The sequence below is a fragment of the Oncorhynchus tshawytscha genome, unplaced genomic scaffold (assembly GCF_018296145.1).
Source record: "Oncorhynchus tshawytscha isolate Ot180627B unplaced genomic scaffold, Otsh_v2.0 Un_contig_1515_pilon_pilon, whole genome shotgun sequence".
NCBI lineage: Eukaryota > Metazoa > Chordata > Actinopteri > Salmoniformes > Salmonidae > Oncorhynchus > Oncorhynchus tshawytscha.
The window spans coordinates 212,501-234,549 of record NW_024609595.1 but is presented as its reverse complement, the minus strand read 5'-3'; the positions used below and the strand labels follow the sequence as shown (position 1 = coordinate 234,549).

Genomic DNA, 22,049 nt, shown 5'->3' with positions numbered 1-22,049 from the left:
TGTCAGTCACATGATGTAGGGCCGTGATGTAGGGCGTGTTTATCACGTGATGTAGGGCCGTGATGTAGGGCGTGATGTAGGGCCGTGATGTATATCTGTCAGTCACGTGATGTAGGGCCGTGATGTATGTCTGTCAGTCACGTGATGTAGGGCCGTGATGTATATCTGTCAGTCACGTGATGTAGGGCCGTGATGTATATCTGTCAGTCACGTGATGTAGGGCCGTGATGTATATCTGTCAGTCACGTGATGTAGGGCCGTGATGTATATCTGTCAGTCACGTGATGTATATCTGTCAGTCACGTGATGTATATCTGTCAGTCACGTGATGTATATCTGTCAGTCACATGATGTAGGGCCGTGATGTATATCTGTCAGTCACGTGATGTAGGGCCGTGATGTATATCTGTCAGTCACGTGATGTAGGGCCGTGATGTATATCTGTCAGTCACGTGATGTAGGGCCGTGATGTATATCTGTCAGTCACGTGATGTAGGGCCGTGATGTATGTCTGTCAGTCACGTGATGTAGGGCCGTGATGTATATCTGTCAGTCACGTGATGTAGGGCCGTGATGTATATCTGTCAATCACGTGATGTAGGGCCGTGATGTATATCTGTCAATCACGTGATGTAGGGCCGTGATGTATATCTGTCAATCACGTGATGTAGGGCCGTGATGTATATCTGTCAGTCACGTGATGTAGGGCCGTGATGTATATCTGTCAGTCACATGATGTAGGGCCGTGATGTATATCTGTCAATCACGTGATGTAGGGCGTGTTTATCTGTCTTTCGATCAACCAATCAGAGATTGAGTTGCTGTTGATTTAGCCAATAAGTGACTGGTCTTGGTTCCTACTTCCTGGGGATGTTGGTCACATTGAATACTGTAGGCACCAGCACAACACACCACACAGGGGTTCAACCATGAGCCGCAAGTGTCAACAACTCTTTGAGCTCTCCTCTCCCCTTATAACTACCCCACACTCACTTGTCCCTTCTGTCCTCTCTCTCCCTCCCTCTCTCTCTCCAACAACCCCACACTCACTTGTCCCTTCTGTCCTCTCTCTCCCTCCCTCTCTCTCTCCAACCTCAACCCCACATTCACTTGTCCCTTCTGTCCTCTCCCTCCCTCTCTCCAACCTCAACCCCACACTCACTTGTCCCTTCTGTCCTCTCTCTCCCTCCCTCCCTCTCTCTCCAACCTCAACCCCACACTCACTTGTCCCTTCTGTCCTCTCCCTCCCTCTCTCTCTCCAACCTCAACCCCACCCTCACTCTGTCCTCTCCCCTCCCTCTCTCTCCAACCTCAACCCCACCCTCACTCTGTCCTCTCCCTCCCTCTCTCTCCAACCTCAACCCCACCCTCACTCTGTCCTCTCCCTCCCTCTCTCTCCAACCTCAACCCCACCCTCACTCTGTCCTCTCCCTCCCTCTCTCTCTCGTCAACCTCAACCCCACCCTCACGCTGTCCTCTCCCCTCCCTCTCTCTCAAGCTCAACCCCACCCTCACACTGTCCTCTCCCTCCCTGTCTCTCTCCAACCTCAACCCCACCCTCACTCTGTCCTCTCCCTGACTCTCTCTCCAACCTCAACCCCACCCTCACTCTGTCCTCTCCCTCCCTCTCTCTCTCCAACCCCACCCCTCACTCTGTCCTCTCCCTCCCTCTCTCTCTCTCCAACCTCAACCCCACCCTCACTCTGTCCTCTCCCTCCCTCTCTCTCTCCAACCTCAACCCCACCCTCACTCTGTCCTCTCCCTGCCTCTCTCTCTCTCAACCTCAACCCCACCCTCACTCTGTCCTCTCCCTCCCTCTCTCTCTCCAACCTCAACCCCACCCTCACTCTGTCCTCTCCCTGCCTCTCTCTCTCCAACCTCAACCACACCCTCACGCTGTCCTCTCCCTCCCTCTCTCTCCAACCTCAACCCCACCCTCACACTGTCCTCTCCCTCCCTGTCTCTCTCCAACCTCAACCCCACCCTCACTCTGTCCTCTCCCTGACTCTCTCTCAACCTCAACCCCACCCTCACTCTGTCCTCTCCCTCCCTCTCTCTCTCCAACCCCACCCTCACTCTGTCCTCTCCCCTCCCTCTCTCTCTCTCCAACCTCAACCCCACCCTCACTCTGTCCTCTCCCTGCCTCTCTCTCTCCAACCTCAACCCCACCCTCACTCTGTCCTCTCCCTCCCTCTCTCTCTCCAACCCCACCCCTCACTCTGTCCTCTCCCTCCCTCTCTCTCTCCAACCTCAACCCCACCCTCACTCTGTCCTCTCTCTCTCTCTCTCCAACCTCAACCCCACCCTCACTCTGTCCTCTCCCTCCCTCTCTCTCTCTCTCTCCAACCTCAACCCCACCCTCACTCTGTCCTCTCCCTCCCTCTCTCTCTCCAACCTCAACCCCACCCTCACTCTGTCCTCTCCCTCCCTCTCTCTCTCCAACCTCAACCCCACCCTCACTCTGTCCTCTCCCTGTCTCTCTCTCTCCATCAACCCCACCCTCACTCTGTCCTCTCCCTGCCTCTCTCTCTCCAACCTCAACCCCACCCTCTCTCTGTCCTCTCCCTGCCTCTCTCTCTCCAACCTCAACCCCACCTTCACTCTGTCCTCTCCCTCCCTCTCTCTCTCCAATCTCAACCCCACCCTCACACTGTCCTCTCCCCTCCCCGTCTCTCTCCAACCTCAATCCCACCCTCACTCTCTCTCCCCAATATTTCCCTCTCTCGTCTGGTCTCGTCTCATCCCTGTAAACCTCCCTTCCTCTCCCCTCTAACCCCCCCACCACCCCTCTGTCCGTCCCGTCTGTCCCCAGGCGGTGGAGGAGTTCCTGAGTGAGGTGCGTAGCAGGGAACATCCCCACAGTGCTGCTCTGGTCTCTCAGCCGACCGCCGTCAAGTTCCTCATGGCGCGCAAGTTTGATGTCTCCCGAGCAACAGACCTCTTCCAGGCATACAAGGTGCAGAGAGGGACCAGGTCGGGGGGTGGGTGGGTGGGTGTGAGAGAGGGAGAGAGAGAGAAAGACAGAGAGAGACAGAGAGAGTGTGTGTGAGTGTGAGAGAGAGAGAGAGAGACAGAGAAAGACAGAGAGAGACAGAGAGAGTGTGTGTGAGTGTGAGAGAGAGAGAGAGACAGAGAGAGTGTGTGAGTGTGAGAGAGGGAGAGAGACAGAGAAAGACAGAGAGAGAGAGACAGAGACAGAGAAGACAGAGTGACAGAGAGAGTGTGAGAGAGAGAGAGAGAGAGAGAGAAAGACAGAGAGAGACAGAGAGAGTGTGTGTGAGTGTGAGAGAGAGAGAGAGAGAGACAGAGAAAGACAGAGAGAGACAGAGAGAGTGTGTGTGAGTGAGCATTTTTGTGTCTATTAGTCCCGAGAGATACACCCAAAATTCCCACCTATGCCAGAATGTGCTAATGGTTGACCCTTGACCTGTATGTCTGTGATTCGTCCAATCAGAACACGAGGATTAAGGAGGGCATCTTCAACATTAACCCAGAAGAGGAACCTCTCCGTTCTGAACTGCTCAGCGGAAAGTTCACCGTCCTGGTGAGGCCTGTGTGTGTGTGTGTGTGTGTGTGTGTGTGTGTGTGTGTGTGTGTGTGTGTGTGTGTGTGTGTGTGTGTGTGTGTGTGTGTGTGTGTGTGTGTGTGTGTGTGTGTCAGGGTTTTCTTTAGGAAAATGTAGCGCCCAGACAACGTGACCAGGGAATAATTTGATTTACTGGCCATTTTGATAAATTTACAGGATCCATATTCTTTGGGAGTGATGGAGGTAGATATGTAGAGGGGGAAGGGGACAGGGAGACTGGAGTGATGGAGGTAGATATGTAGAGGGGGAAGGGGACAGGGAGACTGGAGTGATGGAGGTAGATATGTAGAGGGGGAAGGGGACAGGGAGACTGGAGTGATGGAGGTAGATATGTAGAGGGGGAAGGGGACAGGGATACTGGAGTGATGGAGGTAGATATGTAGAGGGGAAGGGGACAGGGATACTGGAGTGATGGAGGTAGATATGTATAGGAGACAGGGATACTGGAGTGATGGAGGTAGATATGTAGAGGGGAAGGGGACAGGGATACTGGAGTGATGGAGGTAGATATGTATAGGAGACAGGGATACTGGAGTGATGGAGGTAGATATGTATAGGGGACAGGGATACTGGAGTGATGGAGGTAGATATGTAGAGGGGACAGGGATACTGGAGTGATGGAGGTAGATATGTAGAGGGGAAGGGGACAGGGATACTGGAGTGATGGAGGTAGATATGTATAGGAGACAGGGATACTGGAGTGATGGAGGTAGATATGTATAGGGGACAGGGATACTGGAGTGATGGAGGTAGATATGTAGAGGGGAAGGGGACAGGGATACTGGAGTGATGGAGGTAGATATGTATAGGAGACAGGGATACTGGAGTGATGGAGGTAGATATGTATAGGGGACAGGGATACTGGAGTGATGGAGGTAGATATGTATAGGGACAGGGATACTGGAGTGATGGAGGTAGATATGTATAGGGGACAGGGATACTGGAGTGATGGAGGTAGATATGTATAGGGGACAGGGATACTGGAGTGATGGAGGTAGATATGTATAGGAGACAGGGATACTGGAGTGATGGAGGTAGATATGTATAGGAGACAGGGATACTGGAGTGATGGAGGTAGATATGTATAGGAGACAGGGATACTGGAGTGATGGAGGTAGATATGTATAGGAGACAGGGATACTGGAGTGATGGAGGTAGATATGTATAGGAGACAGGGATACTGGAGTGATGGAGGTAGATATGTATAGGGGAAGGAGACAGGGATACTGGAGTGATGGAGGTAGATATGTATAGGGGGACAGGGATACTGGAGTGATGGAGGTAGATATGTATAGGGGGAAGGAGACAGGGATACTGGGGTGATGGAGGTAGATATGTATAGGAGACAGGGATACTGGAGTGATGGAGGTAGATATGTATAGGGGGAAGGAGACAGGGATACTGGAGTGATGGAGGTAGATATGTATAGGGGGAAGGAGACAGGGAGACTGGAGTGATGGAGGTAGATATGTATAGGGGAAGGAGACAGGGAGACTGGAGTGATGGAGGTAGATATGTATAGGGGGAAGGAGACAGGGATACTGGAGTGATGGAGGTAGATATGTATAGGAGACAGGGATACTGGGGTGATGGAGGTAGATATGTATAGGGGAAGGAGACAGGGATACTGGAGTGATGGAGGTAGATATGTATAGGAGACAGGGATACTGGAGTGATGGAGGTAGATATGTATAGGAGACAGGGATACTGGAGTGATGGAGGTAGATATGTATAGGAGACAGGGATACTGGAGTGATGGAGGTAGATATGTATAGGAGACAGGGATACTGGAGTGATGGAGGTAGATATGTATAGGGGGAAAGAGACAGGGATACTGGAGTGATGGAGGTAGATATGTATAGGGGGAAGGAGACAGGGATACTGGAGTGATGGAGGTAGATATGTATAGGGGAAGGATACAGGGATACTGGAGTGATGGAGGTAGATATGTATAGGGGAAGGGGACAGGGATACTGGAGTGATGGAGGTAGATATGTATAGGGGGAAGGAGACAGGGATACTGGAGTGATGGAGGTAGATATGTATAGGGGGAAGGAGACAGGGATACTGGAGTGATGGAGGTAGATATCTATAGGGGTAAGGAGACAGGGAGACTGGAGTGATGGAGGTAGATATGTAGAGGGGGAAGGAGACAGGGATACTGGAGTGATGGAGGTAGATATGTATAGGGGAAGGAGACAGGGATACTGGAGTGATGGAGGTAGATATGTAGAGGGGGAAGGAGACAGGGATACTGGAGTGATGGAGGTAGATATGTATAGGAGACAGGGAGACTGGAGTGATGGAGGTAGATATGTATAGGAGACAGGGATACTGGAGTGATGGAGGTAGATATGTATAGGGGGAAGGAGACAGGGATACTGGAGTGATGGAGGTAGATATGTATAGGGGAAGGAGACAGGGAGACTGGAGTGATGGAGGTAGATATGTATAGGAGACAGGGATACTGGAGTGATGGAGGTAGATATGTATAGGGGGAAGGAGACAGGGATACTGGAGTGATGGAGGTAGATATGTATAGGAGACAGGGATACTGGAGTGATGGAGGTAGATATGTATAGGAGACAGGGATACTGGAGTGATGGAGGTAGATATGTATAGGGGGAAGGAGACAGGGATACTGGAGTGATGGAGGTAGATATGTATAGGGGAAGGAGACAGGGATACTGGAGTGATGGAGGTAGATATGTATAGGGGGAAGGAGACAGGGATACTGGAGTGATGGAGGTAGATATGTAGAGGGGAAGGAGACAGGGAGACTGGAGTGATGGAGGTAGATATGTAGAGGGGAAGGAGACAGGGAGACTGGAGTGATGGAGGTAGATATGTATAGGGGGAAGGAGACAGGGAGACTGGAGTGATGGAGGTAGATATGTATAGGGGTAAGGAGACAGGGAGACTGGAGTGATGGAGGTAGATATGTATAGGGGACAGGGAGACTGGAGTGATGGAGGTAGATATGTATAGGGGGAAGGAGACAGGGAGACTGGAGTGATGGAGGTAGATATGTATAGGGGAAGGAGACAGGGAGACTGGAGTGATGGAGGTAGATATGTATAGGAGACAGGGATACTGGAGTGATGGAGGTAGATATGTATAGGGGAAGGAGACAGGGAGACTGGAGTGATGGAGGTAGATATGTATAGGAGACAGGGATACTGGAGTGATGGAGGTAGATATGTATAGGGGAAGGAGACAGGGAGACTGGAGTGATGGAGGTAGATATGTATAGGAGACAGGGATACTGGGGTGATGGAGGTAGATATGTATAGGGGAAGGAGACAGGGATACTGGGGTGATGGAGGTAGATATGTATAGGGGGAAGGAGACTAGGAATCACGATCAAAGATAAACAGAGTAGCAGTGTGTGTGTGTATAGAGTGTCAGTATAAATGTTTGTGCTTATTATTTGTGAGTGACAAAATGGAGTGTGTGTGTGTTGCAGTCTGTGTTTTGTAGTGTGTGTGCGTCTGTGTGTTGTAGTGTGTGTGTGTGTGTGTGTGTGTGTAGTGTGTTTTGTAGTGTGTGTGTGTGTGTGTTGTAGTGTGTGTTGTAGTGTGTGTTGCAGTCTGTGTTTTGTAGTGTGTGTGCGTCTGTGTGTTGTAGTGTGTGTGTGTGTGTGTGTGTGTGTGTAGTGTGTGTGTGTGTGTGTGTGTGTGTGTGTGTGTTGTAGTGTGTGTGTTGTAGTGTGTGTTGTAGTGTGTGCGTAAGAGTGTAGGGCCCCTGTGAGTGTCTATAGAGAGACTAGCTGATTATTGAGTTGTGGCTGTCAGTGAATAGCATATGAATGAAATATGTGAAGATCATTTTGCATCTTGAGTATCATTTAAAAAATGTTGAGACAAGATAGGGGGAGGGGTGAAGATATCGGCCACTCTCTCTCCAGAAGGGCCCCGTCTCTCTCCAGAAGGGCCCCGTCTCTCTTCAGAAGGGCCCCGTCTCTCTCTCTCCAGAAGGGACCCGTCTCTCTCTCTCCAGAAGGGCCCCGTCTCTCTCCAGAAGGGCCCCGTCTCTCTCTCTCCAGAAGGGACCCGTCTCTCTCTCTCCAGAAGGGCCCCGTCTCTCTCCAGAAGGGCCCCGTCTCTCTCTCTCCAGAAGGGCCCCGTCTCTCTCCAGAAGGGCCCCGTCTCTCTCTCTCCAGAAGGGACCCGTCTCTCTCTCTCTCCAGAAGGGACCCGTCTCTCTCCAGAAGGGACCCGTCTCTCTCTCTCCAGAAGGGACCCGTCTCTCTCCAGAAGGGACCCGTCTCTCTCCAGAAGGGACCCGTCTCTCTCTCTCCAGAAGGGACCCGTCTCTCTCCAGAAGGGCTCCGTCTCTCTCCATTCATTGTGTGAATCTGGTTTCTCTGCCCTGATAATGTTGAGGGGGGCATGTGTCTGGTTTCTCTGCCCTGATAATGTTGAGGGGGGCATGTGTCTGGTTTCTCTGCCCTGATCATGTTGGGGGATGTGTCTGGTTTCTCTGCTCTGATAATGTTGAGGGGGCATGTGTCTGGTTTCTCTACCCTGATAATGTTGAGGGGGCATGTGTCTGGTTTCTCTGCCCTGATCATGTTGGGGGAGTTCTCTGCCCTGATCATGTTGAGGTGGGGGGGATGTGTCTGGTTTCTCTACCCTGATCATGTTGAGGGAGTTCTCTGCCCTGATAATGTTGAGGGAGCATGTGTCTGGTTTCTCTGACCTGATCATGTTGGGGGGCATGTGTCTGGTTTCTCTACCCTGATCATGTTGGGGGCATGTGTCTGGTTTCTCCGCCCTGATCATGTTGAGGGGGCATGTGTGTGGTTTCTCTGCCCTGGTCATGTTGAGGAGCATGTATCTGGTTTCTCTGCCCTGATAGTGTTGGGGGGGCATGTGTCTGGTCATGTTGAGGGAGCATGTATCTGGTTTCTCTGCCCTGATAGTGTTGGGGGGGGGCATGTGTCTGGTCATGTTGAGGGAGCGCACATGCCTGAACACGAATAGAAGTTACTGGCCTGCTGCGTGGAAATGTAGGAAAGTGTTTTTTTTTTAATGTTGTACCTCCATTGCGAATGATAATATATTAAAACTATAGTTTTTCACAGTAAGCTATTTGAAAAATCTTTCTAATAATCTCCCTCCTCGATAATGACAGATCCTCGGTGTGAAAGACCAATGGAAGGGCCTACTGCAGCATTGGCCAATAGGCTGTGTGTTCCATAGAAGGGCCTACTGCAGTATTGGCCAATAGGCTGTGTGTTCCATGGAAGGGCCTACTGCAGCATTGGCCAATAGGCTGTGTGTTCCATGGAACGGCCTACTGCAGTATTGGCCAATAGGCTGTGTGTTCCATGGAACGGCCTACTGCAGTATTGGCCAATAGGCTGTGTGTTCCATGGAACGGCCTACTGCAGCATTGGCCAATAGGCTGTGTGTTCCATGGAACGGCCTACTGCAGCCGGTTGCCCGTACCTGAATGGGAGGGGGCCGGTTGCCCGTACCTGAATGGGAGGGGGGCCGGTTGCCCGTACCTGAATGGGAGGGGGCCGGTTGCCCGTACCTGAATGGGAGGGGGCCGGTTGCCCGTACCTGAATGGGAGGGGGCCGGTTGCCCGTACCTGAATGGGAGGGGGCCGGTTGCCCGTACCTGAATGGGAGGGGGCCGGTTGCCCGTACCTGAATGGGAGGGGGCCGGTTGCCCGTACCTGAATGGGAGGGGGCCGGTTGCCCGTGCCTGAATGGGAGGGCCGGTTGCCCGTGCCTGAATGGGAGGGCCGGTTGCCCGTGCCTGAATGGGAGGGGGCCGGTTGCCCGTGCCTGAATGGGAGGGGGCCGGTTGCCCGTACCTGAATGGGAGGGGGCCGGTTGCCCGTACCTGAATGGGAGGGGGCCGGTTGCCCGTACCTGAATGGGAGGGCCGGTTGCCCGTACCTGAATGGGAGGGGGCCGGTTGCCCGTACCTGAATGGGAGGGGGCCGGTTGCCCGTACCTGAATGGGAGGGGGCCGGTTGCCCGTACCTGAATGGGAGGGGGCGGTTGCCCGTACCTGAATGGGAGGGGGCCGGTTGCCCGTACCTGAATGGGAGGGGGCCGGTTGCCCGTACCTGAATGGGAGGGGGCCGGTTGCCCGTACCTGAATGGGAGGGGGCCGGTTGCCCGTACCTGAATGGGAGGGGGCCGGTTGCCCGTACCTGAATGGGAGGGGGCCGGTTGCCCGTACCTGAATGGGAGGGGGCCGGTTGCCCGTACCTGAATGGGAGGGGGCCGGTTGCCCGTACCTGAATGGGAGGGGGCCGGTTGCCCGTACCTGAATGGGAGGGGGCCGGTTGCCCGTACCTGAATGGGAGGGGGCCGGTTGCCCGTACCTGAATGGGAGGGGGCCGGTTGCCCGTACCTGAATGGGAGGGGGCCGGTTGCCCGTACCTGAATGGGAGGGGGCCGGTGCCCGTACCTGAATGGGAGGGGGCCGGTTGCCCGTACCTGAATGGGAGGGGGCCGGTTGCCCGTACCTGAATGGGAGGGGGCCGGTTGCCCGTACCTGAATGGGAGGGGGCCGGTTGCCCGTACCTGAATGGGAGGGGGCCGGTTGCCCGTACCTGAATGGGAGGGGGCCGGTTGCCCGTACCTGAATGGGAGGGGGCCGGTTGCCCGTACCTGAATGGGAGGGGGCCGGTTGCCCGTGCCTGAATGGGAGGGGGCCGGTTGCCCGTGCCTGAATGGGAGGGGGCCGGTTGCCCGTGCCTGAATGGGAGGGGGCCGGTTGCCCGTGCCTGAATGGGAGGGGGCCGGTTGCCCGTGCCTGAATGGGAGGGGGCCGGTTGCCCGTGCCTGAATGGGAGGGGGCCGGTTGCCCGTGCCTGAATGGGAGGGGGCCGGTTGCCCGTACCTGAATGGGAGGGGGCCGGTTGCCCGTACCTGAATGGGAGGGGGCCGGTTGCCCGTACCTGTATGGGAGGGGGCCGGTTGCCCGTACCTGAATGGGAGGGGGCCGGTTGCCCGTACCTGTATGGGAGGGGGCCGGTTGCCCGTGCCTGAATGGGAGGGGGCCGGTTGCCCGTGCCTGAATGGGAGGGGGCCGGTTGCCCGTGCCTGAATGGGAGGGGGGTTGCCCGTGCCTGAATGGGAGGGGGCCGGTTGCCCGTGCCTGAATGGGAGGGGGCCGGTTGCCCGTACCTGAATGGGAGGGGCCGGTTGCCCGTACCTGAATGGGAGGGGGCCGGTTGCCCGTACCTGAATGGGAGGGGGCCGGTTGCCCGTACCTGAATGGGAGGGGGCCGGTTGCCCGTACCTGAATGGGAGGGGGCCGGTTGCCCGTACCTGAATGGGAGGGCCGGTTGCCCGTACCTGAATGGGAGGGGGCCGGTTGCCCGTACCTGAATGGGAGGGGGGCCGGTTGCCCGTACCTGAATGGGAGGGGGCCGGTTGCCCGTACCTGAATGGGAGGGGGCCGGTTGCCCGTACCTGAATGGGAGGGGGCCGGTTGCCCGTACCTGAATGGGAGGGGGCCGGTTGCCCGTACCTGAATGGGAGGGGGCCGGTTGCCCGTACCTGAATGGGAGGGGGCCGGTTGCCCGTACCTGAATGGGAGGGGGCCGGTTGCCCGTACCTGAATGGGAGGGGGCCGGTTGCCCGTACCTGAATGGGAGGGGGCCGGTTGCCCGTACCTGAATGGGAGGGGGCCGGTTGACCGTACCTGAATGGGAGGGGGCCGGCCGTACCTGAATGGGAGGGGGCCGGTTGCCCGTACCTGAATGGGAGGGGGCCGGTTGACCGTACCTGAATGGGAGGGGGCCGGTTGCCCGTACCTGAATGGGAGGGGGCCGGTTGCCCGTACCTGAATGGGAGGGGGCCGGTTGCCCGTACCTGAATGGGAGGGGGCCGGTTGCCCGTACCTGAATGGGAGGGGGCCGGTTGCCCGTACCTGAATGGGAGGGGGCCGGTTGCCCGTACCTGAATGGGAGGGGCCGGTTGCCCGTACCTGAATGGGAGGGGGCCGGTTGCCCGTACCTGAATGGGAGGGGGCCGGTTGCCCGTACCTGAATGGGAGGGGGCCGGTTGCCCGTACCTGAATGGGAGGGCCGGTTGCCCGTACCTGAATGGGAGGGGGCGGTTGCCCGTACCTGAATGGGAGGGGGCCGGTTGCCCGTACCTGAATGGGAGGGGGCCGGTTGCCCGTACCTGAATGGGAGGGGGCCGGTTGCCCGTACCTGAATGGGAGGGGGCCGGTTGCCCGTACCTGAATGGGAGGGGCCGGTTGCCCGTACTGAATGGGAGGGGGCCGGTTGCCCGTACCTGAATGGGAGGGGGCCGGTTGCCCGTACCTGAATGGGAGGGGGCCGGTTGCCCGTACCTGAATGGGAGGGGGCCGGTTGCCCGTACCTGAATGGGAGGGGGCCGGTTGCCCGTACCTGAATGGGAGGGGGCCGGTTGCCCGTACCTGTATGGGAGGGGGCCGGTTGCCCGTACCTGAATGGGAGGGGGCCGGTTGCCCGTACCTGAATGGGAGGGGAAAACACGTTTTCCTCCAGCAGACATCAGCTGAGGAGCAGCAGGAGAAATCCCTCTCAGAATAGTCTCTGTGTACTGTGAGCATGTGATAGTTGTGTTGGATAAATAAGACGACTAACGAAAATACACACGGGGCAATTTAATTCCACTAAATTATGCAATTTGACCTGTAGACTGAACAGCGTCAGTTTGCCAGGGGTTTCTGTTTCTCTCGGGTCGTTTTTGGCCTCTGCAACTCAAGTCGTTTGTGTGTCTGACAACAGTGGCAGGAACAGAGGCAGCTTGTTGAACTAATAACCCAACTAATGTGTCTTACATTCTCTCTCTCTCCCTGGAAAAACTGACGTCTATGAGCAGAGGAATGAGGAAAAAGAGGAGAAGACTGAGCTGACAGGCAGCAGGTCCTCTCGCCCTCCCGTCTGACTCCTTCTTCTCTCTCTCCTCTTCTTTCCCTCTGAGGGTTTGTCTTATGATGAATGGGGCTGTCTGAACAAACCCTCACCAATTAGACTGAGAAGGGGGGAGGGAGGGAGGAGGGGGGATGGAGGATGGATGAGGGAGGAGGAGCGGGGAGAGAGAACGACTGAAGTGAAGAGGGAGGATGTGAGAAAAGAGGTAGAAAATGCTGTCTGTTGTGTTTACAGTAAAGCTCATGAGGACTAGGTAAAGGTTTGCTAGAATGCTGTGTTTACAGTAAAGCTCTGTGTGTTTCAGCCTGGTCGTGATGCTAAGGGTGCTGCTCTGGCTCTGTTCACCGCTCGTCTCCACCGCTCTGATGTCACTACCCATAGGGCTGTGCTGCAGGCCATCATCTTTCAGCTGGACAAAGCCATCGAGAGGTAACCCCCCCTGCACTACATTATTTATCTCTTTTTATTTCTCTCTCTCTCTCCTTAATTAGTCCTATTCTCTCTCTCCTTAATTAGTCCTATTCTCTCTCTCTCTCCTTAATTAGTCCTATTCTCTCCCTCTCTCCTTAATTAGTCATATTCTCTCCCTCTCTCCTTAATTAGTCATATTCTCTCCCTCTCTCCTTAATTAGTCCTATTCTCTTCCTCTCTCCTTAATTAGTCCTACTCTCTCCCTCTCTTTAATTAGTCATATTCTCTCCCTCTCTCCTTAATTGGTCCTATTCTCTCTCTGTCCTTAATTAGTCCTACTCTCTCTCTCTCTTTAATTAGTCATATTCTCTCCCTCTCTCCTTAATTGGTCCTATTCTCTCTCTGTCCTTAATTAGTCCTACTCTCTCTCTCTCTCCTTAATTAGTCCTATTCTCTCTTTCTCTCCTTAATTAGTCCTATTCTCTCTCCTTAATTAGTCCTATTCTCTCTCTCTCTCCTTAATTAGTCCTATTCTCTCTCTCTCTCCTTAATTAGTCCTATTCTCTCCCTCTCTCCTTAATTAGTCATATTCTCTCCCTCTCTCCTTAATTAGTCATATTCTCTCCCTCTCTCCTTAATTAGTCCTATTCTCTCTCTCCTTAATTAGTCCTATTCTCTCTCTCTCTCCTTAATTAGTCCTATTCTCTCCCTCTCTCCTTAATTAGTCATATTCTCTCCCTCTCTCCTTAATTAGTCCTATTCTCTTCCTCTCTCCTTAATTAGTCCTATTCTCTCTCCTTAATTAGTCCTATTCTCTCTATCTCTCCTTAATTAGTCCTTTTCTCTCCCTCTCTCCTTAATTAGTCATATTCTCTCCCTCTCTCCTTAATTAGTCCTATTCTCTCTCTCTCCTTAATTAGTCCTATTCTCTCCCTCTCTCCTTAATTAGTCATATTCTCTCCCTCTCTCCTTAATTAGTCCTATTCTCTTCCTCTCTCCTTAATTGGTCCTATTCTCTCTCTGTCCTTAATTAGTCCTACTCTCTCTCTCTCTTTAATTAGTCATATTCTCTCCCTCTCTCCTTAATTGGTCCTATTCTCTCTCTGTCCTTAATTAGTCCTATTCTCTCTCTCCTTAATTAGTCCTATTCTCTCTCTGTCCTTAATTAGTCCTATTCTCTCCCTCTCTCCTTAATTAGTCCTATTCTCTCTCTCCTTAATTAGTCCTATTCTCTCTCTCTCTCCTTAATTAGTCCTATTCTCTCCCTCTCTCCTTAATTAGTCATATTCTCTCCCTCTCTCCTTAATTAGTCCTATTCTCTCTCTCCTTAATTAGTCCTATTCTCTCCCTCTCTCCTTAATTAGTCATATTCTCTCCCTCTCTCCTTAATTAGTCCTATTCTCTTCCTCTCTCCTTAATTGGTCCTATTCTCTCTCTGTCCTTAATTAGTCCTACTCTCTCTCTCTCTTTAATTAGTCATATTCTCTCCCTCTCTCCTTAATTGGTCCTATTCTCTCTCTGTCCTTAATTAGTCCTATTCTCTCCCTCTCTCCTTAATTAGTCATATTCTCTCCCTCTCTCCTTAATTAGTCCTATTCTCTCTCTCTCTCCTTAATTAGTCCTATTCTCTCTCTCTCTCCTTAATTAGTCCTATTCTCTCCCTCTCTCCTTAATTAGTCATATTCTCTCCCTCTCTCCTTAATTAGTCCTATTCTCTTCCTCTCTCCTTAATTGGTCCTATTCTCTCTCTGTCCTTAATTAGTCCTACTCTCTCTCTCTCTTTAATTAGTCATATTCTCTCCCTCTCTCCTTAATTGGTCCTATTCTCTCTCTGTCCTTAATTAGTCCTATTCTCTCCCTCTCTCCTTAATTAGTCATATTCTCTCCCTCTCTCCTTAATTAGTCCTATTCTCTCTCTCTCTCCTTAATTAGTCCTATTCTCTCTCTCTCTCCTTAATTAGTCCTATTCTCTCTCTCTCTCCTTAATTAGTCATATTCTCTCTCTCTCTCCTTAATTAGTCCTATTCTCTCTCTCTCTCCTTAATTAGTCATATTCTCTCCCTCTCTCCTTAATTAGTCCTATTCTCTCTCTCCTTAATTAGTCCTATTCTCTCTCTCTCTCCTTAATTAGTCCTATTCTCTCCCTCTCTCCTTAATTAGTCATATTCTCTCCCTCTCTCCTTAATTAGTCCTATTCTCTCTCTCTCTCCTTAATTAGTCCTATTCTCTCCCTCTCTCCTTAATTAGTCATATTCTCTCCCTCTCTCCTTAATTAGTCCTATTCTCTTCCTCTCTCCTTAATTGGTCCTATTCTCTCTCTGTCCTTAATTAGTCCTACTCTCTCTCTCTCTTTAATTAGTCATATTCTCTCCCTCTCTCCTTAATTGGTCCTATTCTCTCTCTGTCCTTAATTAGTCCTATTCTCTCTCTCTCTCCTTAATTAGTCCTATTCTCTCTCTGTCCTTAATTAGTCCTATTCTCTCCCTCTCTCCTTAATTAGTCCTATTCTCTCTCTCCTTAATTAGTCCTATTCTCTCTCTCTCTCCTTAATTAGCCCTATTCTCTCCCTCTCTCCTTAATTAGTCATATTCTCTCCCTCTCTCCTTAATTAGTCCTATTCTCTCTCTCTCTCCTTAATTAGTCCTATTCTCTCCCTCTCTCCTTAATTAGTCATATTCTCTCCCTCTCTCCTTAATTAGTCCTATTCTCTTCCTCTCTCCTTAATTGGTCCTATTCTCTCTCTGTCCTTAATTAGTCCTACTCTCTCTCTCTCTTTAATTAGTCATATTCTCTCCCTCTCTCCTTAATTTGTCCTATTCTCTCTCTGTCCTTAATTAGTCCTATTCTCTCCCTCTCTCCTTAATTAGTCATATTCTCTCTCTCTCTCCTTAATTAGTCCTATTCTCTCTCTGTCCTTAATTAGTCCTATTCTCTCCCTCTCTCCTTAATTAGTCCTATTCTCTCTCTCCTTAATTAGTCCTATTCTCTCTCTCTCTCCTTAATTAGTCCTATTCTCTCCCTCTCTCCTTAATTAGTCATATTCTCTCCCTCTCTCCTTAATTAGTCCTATTCTCTCTCTCTCTCCTTAATTAGTCCTATTCTCTCCCTCTCTCCTTAATTAGTCATATTCTCTCCCTCTCTCCTTAATTAGTCCTATTCTCTTCCTCTCTCCTTAATTGGTCCTATTCTCTCTCTGTCCTTAATTAGTCCTACTCTCTCTCTCTCTTTAATTAGTCATATTCTCTCCCTCTCTCCTTAATTAGTCCTATTCTCTCTCTCTCTCTCCCTAATTAGTCATATTCTCTACCTCTCTCCTTAATTAGTCCTATTCTCTCTCTCTCCTTAATTAGTCCTATTCTCTCTCTCTCTCCTTAATTAGTCCTATTCTCTCTCTCTCCTTAATTAGTCCTATTCTCTCTCTCTCTCCTTAATTAGTCCTATTCTCTCTCTCTCTCTTTAATTAGTCATATTCTCTTCCTCTCTCCTTAATTAGTCCTATTCTCTCTCCTTAATTAGTCATATTCTCTCTCTCTCTCTCCTTAATTAGTCCTATTCTCTCTCTCTCTCCTTAATTAGTCCTATTCTCTCTCTCTCTCCTTAATTAGTCCTTTTCTCTCTCTCTCTCCTTAATTAGTCCTTTTCTCTCTCTCTCTCCTTAATTAGTCCTTTTCTCTCTCTCTCTCCTTAATTAGTCCTATTCTCTCTCTCTCCTTAATTAATCCTATTCTCTCTCTCTCCTTAATTAGTCCTATTCTCTCTCTCTCCTTAATTAGTCCTATTCTCTCTCTCTCCTTAATTAGTCCTATTCTCTCTCTCTCCTTAATTAGTCCTATTCTCTCTCTCTCTCTCTCCTCTCTCCTTAATTAGTCCTATTTTCTGCCTCTCTCTCTCTCCTTAATTAGTCCTATTCTCTCTCTCCCTAATTAGTCCTATTCTCTCTCTCTCCTTAATTAGTCCTATTCTCTCTCTCTCTCTCCTTAATTAGTCCTATTCTCTCTCTCTCTCCCTAATTAGTCCTATTCTCTCTCTCTCTCCCTAATTAGTCCTATTCTCTCTCTCTCTCCCTAATTAGTCCTATTCTCTCTCTCTCTCCCTAATTAGTCCTATTCTCTCTCTCTCTCCCTAATTAGTCCTATTCTCTCTCTCTCTCCTAATTAGTCCTATTCTCTCTCTCTCTCCTAATTAGTCCTATTCTCTCTCTCTCTCTCCTAATTAGTCCTATTCTCTCTCTCTCCCTAATTAGTCCTATTCTCTCTCTCTCCTAATTAGTCCTATTCTCTCTCTCTCCTTAATTAGTCCTATTCTCTCTCTCTCCCTCTCTCCTTAATTAGTCCTATTTTCTGCCTCTCTCTCTCTCCTTAATTAGTCCTATTCTCTCTCTCCCTAATTAGTCCTATTCTCTCTCTCTCTCATTAATTAGTCATATTCTCTTCCTCTCTCCTTAATTAGTCCTATTCTCTCCCTCCGTCCTTAATTAGTCCTTCTCTCTTTGTCTCCTTCACCTCTCAATCCTTTAATGTACATAACAGATAACTCACCTCCCCCTCTCTCCCTCCCTCTCTCCCCCCCTTCCTCTCTCCAGTGTTGACACCCAGAGAGATGGTTTAATATTCATCTATGACATGACCAACTCCAGCTATGGGAACTTTGACTATGAGCTCTGTGTCAAGATCCTCGACCTCCTCAAGGTAACACACCGCCTGTGTCCCAAATGACTCCCTGTCCCAAATGACTCCCTGTCCCAAATGACTCCTGGTCCAAATGACTCCCTGTCCCAAATGACTCCCTGCCCCAAATGACTCCCTGCCCCAAATGACTCCCTGCCCCAAATGACTCCCTGCCCGAAATGACTCCCTGTCCGAAATGACTCCCTGTCCGAAATGACTCCCTGTCCGAAATGACTCCCTGTCCGAAATGACTCGCTGTCCGAAATGACTCCCTGTCAAATGACTCCCTGTCCGAAATGACTCCCTGTCAAATGACTCCCTGTCAGATGACTCCCTGTCAAATGACTCCCTGTCAGATGACTCCCTGTCAGATGACTCCCTGTCAGATGACTCCCTGTCCGAAATGACTCCCTGTCCGAAATGACTCCCTGTCCGAAATGACTCCTGTCCGAAATGACTCCCTGTCCGAAATGACTCCCTGTCCGAAATGACTCCCTGTCAAATGACTCCCTGTCAGATGACTCCCTGTCAGATGACTCCCTGTCAAATGACTCCCTGTCAAATGACTCCCTGTCAAATGACTCCTGTCAAATGACTCCCTGTCAAATGACTCCCTGTCAAATGACTCCCTGTCCCAACAATGCAGAGTTAAAGTAAGAAAATGTACGAATAAAAATATTAAGTTGTATAAAATTAAATAACAATAATGAGGCTAAAAACAAGGAGTACCAGAACCCAGTCAATGGGCCGTGTTACCAGAACCCAGTCAATGGGCCGTGTTACCAGAACCCAGTCAATGGGCCGTGTTACCAGAACCCGGTCAATGGGCCGTGTTACCAGAACCCGGTCAATGGGCCGTGTTACCAGAACCCGGTCAATGGGCCGTGTTGCAGAACCCGGTCAATGGGCCGTGTTACCAGAACCCGGTCAATGGGCCGTGTTACCAGAACCCGGTCAATGGGCCGTGTTACCAGAACCCGGTCAATGGGCCGTGTTACCAGAACCCGGTCAATGGGCCGTGTTACAGAACCCGGTCAATGGGCCGTGTTACCAGAACCCGGTCAATGGGCCGTGTTACCAGAACCCGGTCAATGGGCCGTGTTACCAGAACCCGGTCAATGGGCCGTGTTACCAGAACCCGGTCAATGGGCCGTGTTACCAGAACCCGGTCAATGGGCCGTGTTGCAGAACCCGGTCAATGGGCGTGTTGCAGAACCCGGTCAATGGGCCGGTTTACAGATCCCGGTCAATGGGCCGTGTTACCAGAACCCAGGCAATGGGCCGTGTTACCAGAACCCAGGCAATGGGCCGTGTTACCAGAACCCAGGCAATGGGCCGTGTTACCAGAACCCGGGCAATGGGCCGTGTTACCAGAACCCGGTCAATGGGCCGTGTTACCAGAACCCGGTCAATGGGCCGTGTTACCAGAACCCGGTCAATGGGCCGTGTTACCAGAACCCGGTCAATGGGCCGTGTTACCAGAACCCGGTCAATGGGCCGGTTTGCAGAACCCAGTCAATGGGCCGTGTTACCAGAACCCAGGCAATGGGCCGTGTTACCCAGAACCCAGGCAATGGGCCGTGTTACCAGAACCCAGGCAATGGGCCGTGTTACCAGAACCCAGTCAATGGGCCGTGTTACCAGAACCCAGTCAATGGGCCGTGTTACCAGAACCCAGTCAATGGGCCGTGTTACAGAACCCAGTCAATGGGCCGTGTTACCAGAACCCAGTCAATGGGCCGTGTTACCCAGAACCCAGTCAATGGGCCGTGTTACCAGAACCCAGGCAATGGGCCGTGTTACAGAACCCAGTCAATGGGGCCGTGTTACCAGAACCCAGTCAATGGGCCGTGTTACCAGAACCCAGTCAATGGGCCGTGTTACCAGAACCCAGTCAATGGGCCGGTTTACAGAACCCAGGCAATGGGCCGTGTTACCAGAACCCAGTCAATGGGCCGTGTTACCAGAACCCAGTCAATGGGCCGGTTTACCAGAACCCAGTCAATGGGCCGGTTTACAGAACCCAGTCAATGGGCGGTTTACCAGAACCCAGTCAATGGGCCGGTTTACCAGAACCCAGGCAATGGGCCGTGTTACCAGAACCCAGTCAATGGGCCGTGTTACAGAACCCAGTCAATGGGCCGTGTTACCAGAACCCAGTCAATGGGCCGGTTTAGCAGAACCCAGTCAATGGGCCGGTTTAGCAGAACCCAGTCAATGGGCCGTGTTACCAGAACCCAGTCAATGGGCCGTGTTACCAGAACCCAGTCCATGGGCCGTGTTACCAGAACCCAGTCAATGGGCCGTGTTACCAGAACCCAGTCAATGGGCCGGTTTACCAGAACCCAGTCATTGGGCCGTGTTACCAGAACCCAGTCAATGGGCCGTGTTACCAGAACCCAGTCAATGGTCCGTGTTACCAGAACCCAGTCAATGGGCCGTGTTACCAGAACCCAGTCAATGGACCGTGTTACCAGAACCCAGTCAATGGGCCGTGTTACCAGAACCCAGTCAATGGGCCGGTTTGCAGAACCCAGTCAATGGGCCGTGTTACCAGAACCCAGTCAATGGGCCGGTTTACCAGAACCCAGTCAATGGGCCGTGTTACCAGAACCCAGTCAATGGGCCGTGTTACCAGAACCCAGTCAATGGACCGTGTTACCAGTACTGGGTCAATGGGCCGTGTTACCAGTACTGGGTCAATGGGCCGTGTTACCAGAACCCAGTCAATGGGCCGTGTTACCAGAACCCAGTCAATGGGCCGTGTTACCAGAACCCAGTCAATGGGCCGTGTTACCAGAACCCAGTCAATGGGCCGTGTTACCAGTACCAGAACCCAGTCAATGGACCGTGTTACCAGAACCCAGTCAATGGGCCATTTTACCAGAACCCAGTCAATGGGCCGTGTTACCAGTACTGGTCAATGGGCCGGTTTACAGAACCCAGTCAATGGGCCGTGTTACCAGAACCCAGTCAATGGGCCGTGTTACCAGAACCCAGTCAATGGGCCGGTTTGCAGAACCCAGTCAATGGGCCGGTTTACAGAACCCAGTCAATGGGCCGTGTTACCAGAACCCAGTCATTGGGCTGTGTTACAGAACCCAGTCAATGGGCCGTGTTACCAGAACCCAGTCAATGGGCCGTGTTACCAGAACCCAGTCAATGTCCTCGATGCATCATACCTTGTATAGTACATTACTCTGGTCACTAGTAGTTCACTATATAGGGAATAGGGTCCTGGTCTAAAGTAGTACCACTATATAGGGAATAGGGCTCTGGTCTATAGTAGTACCACTATATAGGGAATAGGGTCCTGGTCTAAAGTAGTACCACTATATAGGGAATAGGGCTCTGGTCTATAGTAGTACCACTATATAGGGAATAGGGTCCTGGTCTAAAGTAGTACCACTATATAGGGAATAGGGCCCTGGTCTATAGTAGTGCCACTATATAGGGAATAGGGCTCTGGTCTATAGTAGTACCACTATATAGGGAATAGGGCTCTGGTCTATAGTAGTACCACTATATAGGGAATAGGGCTCTGGTCTGTAGTAGTACCACTATATAGGGAATAGGGCTCTGGTCTATAGTAGTACCACTATATAGGGAATAGGGCTCTGGTCTATAGTAGTGCACTATATAGGAAATAGGGCTCTGATCTAAAGTAGTTCTTCCTCTCCTCTTCATCATCCTCTCTTCCTCTCCTCTCTTCCTCTCTTCATCATCCTCTCTTCCTCTCCTCTCATCATCATCCTCTCTTCCTCTCCTCTCATCATCATCCTCTCTTCCTCTCCTCTCTTCATCATCCTCTCTTCCTCTCCTCTCTTCATCATCATCCTCTCTTCCTCTCCTCTCTTCATCATCCTCTCTTCCTCTCCTCTCTTCATCATCATCCTCTCTCTCTCCTCTCTTCATCATCCTCTCTTCCTCTCCTCTCTTCATCATCATCCTCTCTTCCTCTCCTCTCTTCATCATCATCCTCTCTCTCCTTCTATTTCTTCCCTCTTTTGTCTTTTTCCATTCACTCGTTACCTGTGTGTGTGTGTGTCTCTCCTAGGGTGCGTTCCCAGCGCGTCTGAAGTGTGTGTTCATCGTGTCGTCTCCTCTCTGGTTCAGAGCTCCCTTCGCCGTCCTCAGACTCTTCGTACGTGAGAAGCTGAGAGAGAGGGTACGACCGTGTGTGTGTGTGTGTGTGTGTGTTTTGAGATGGTCACTGTGTTGGTGCGATACCATGTCTCTCAGGTGTGTGCGTGTGCCTAACAGTCTCTCTCTCTCCCTCCCCAGGTGTGTGTGTGTGTGTATGTGTACGTAACAGTCTCTCTCTCTCTCCCTCCCCAGGTGTGTGTGTGTGTGTGTGTGTATGTGTACGTAACAGTCTCTCTCTCTCTCCTCCCCAGGTGTGTGTGTGTGTGTGTGTGTGTGTGTATGTGTACGTAACAGTCTCTCTCTCTCCCTCCCCAGGTGTGTGTGTGTGTGTGTGTATGTG

At 51.3% G+C, this 22,049-nt stretch overlaps 1 pseudogene; it reads left to right on the top strand.

The window, feature by feature from the left end:
* LOC121845231 overlaps positions 1–22,049 on the top strand; it is a 40,830-nt pseudogene that overhangs the window by 3,729 nt on the left and 15,052 nt on the right.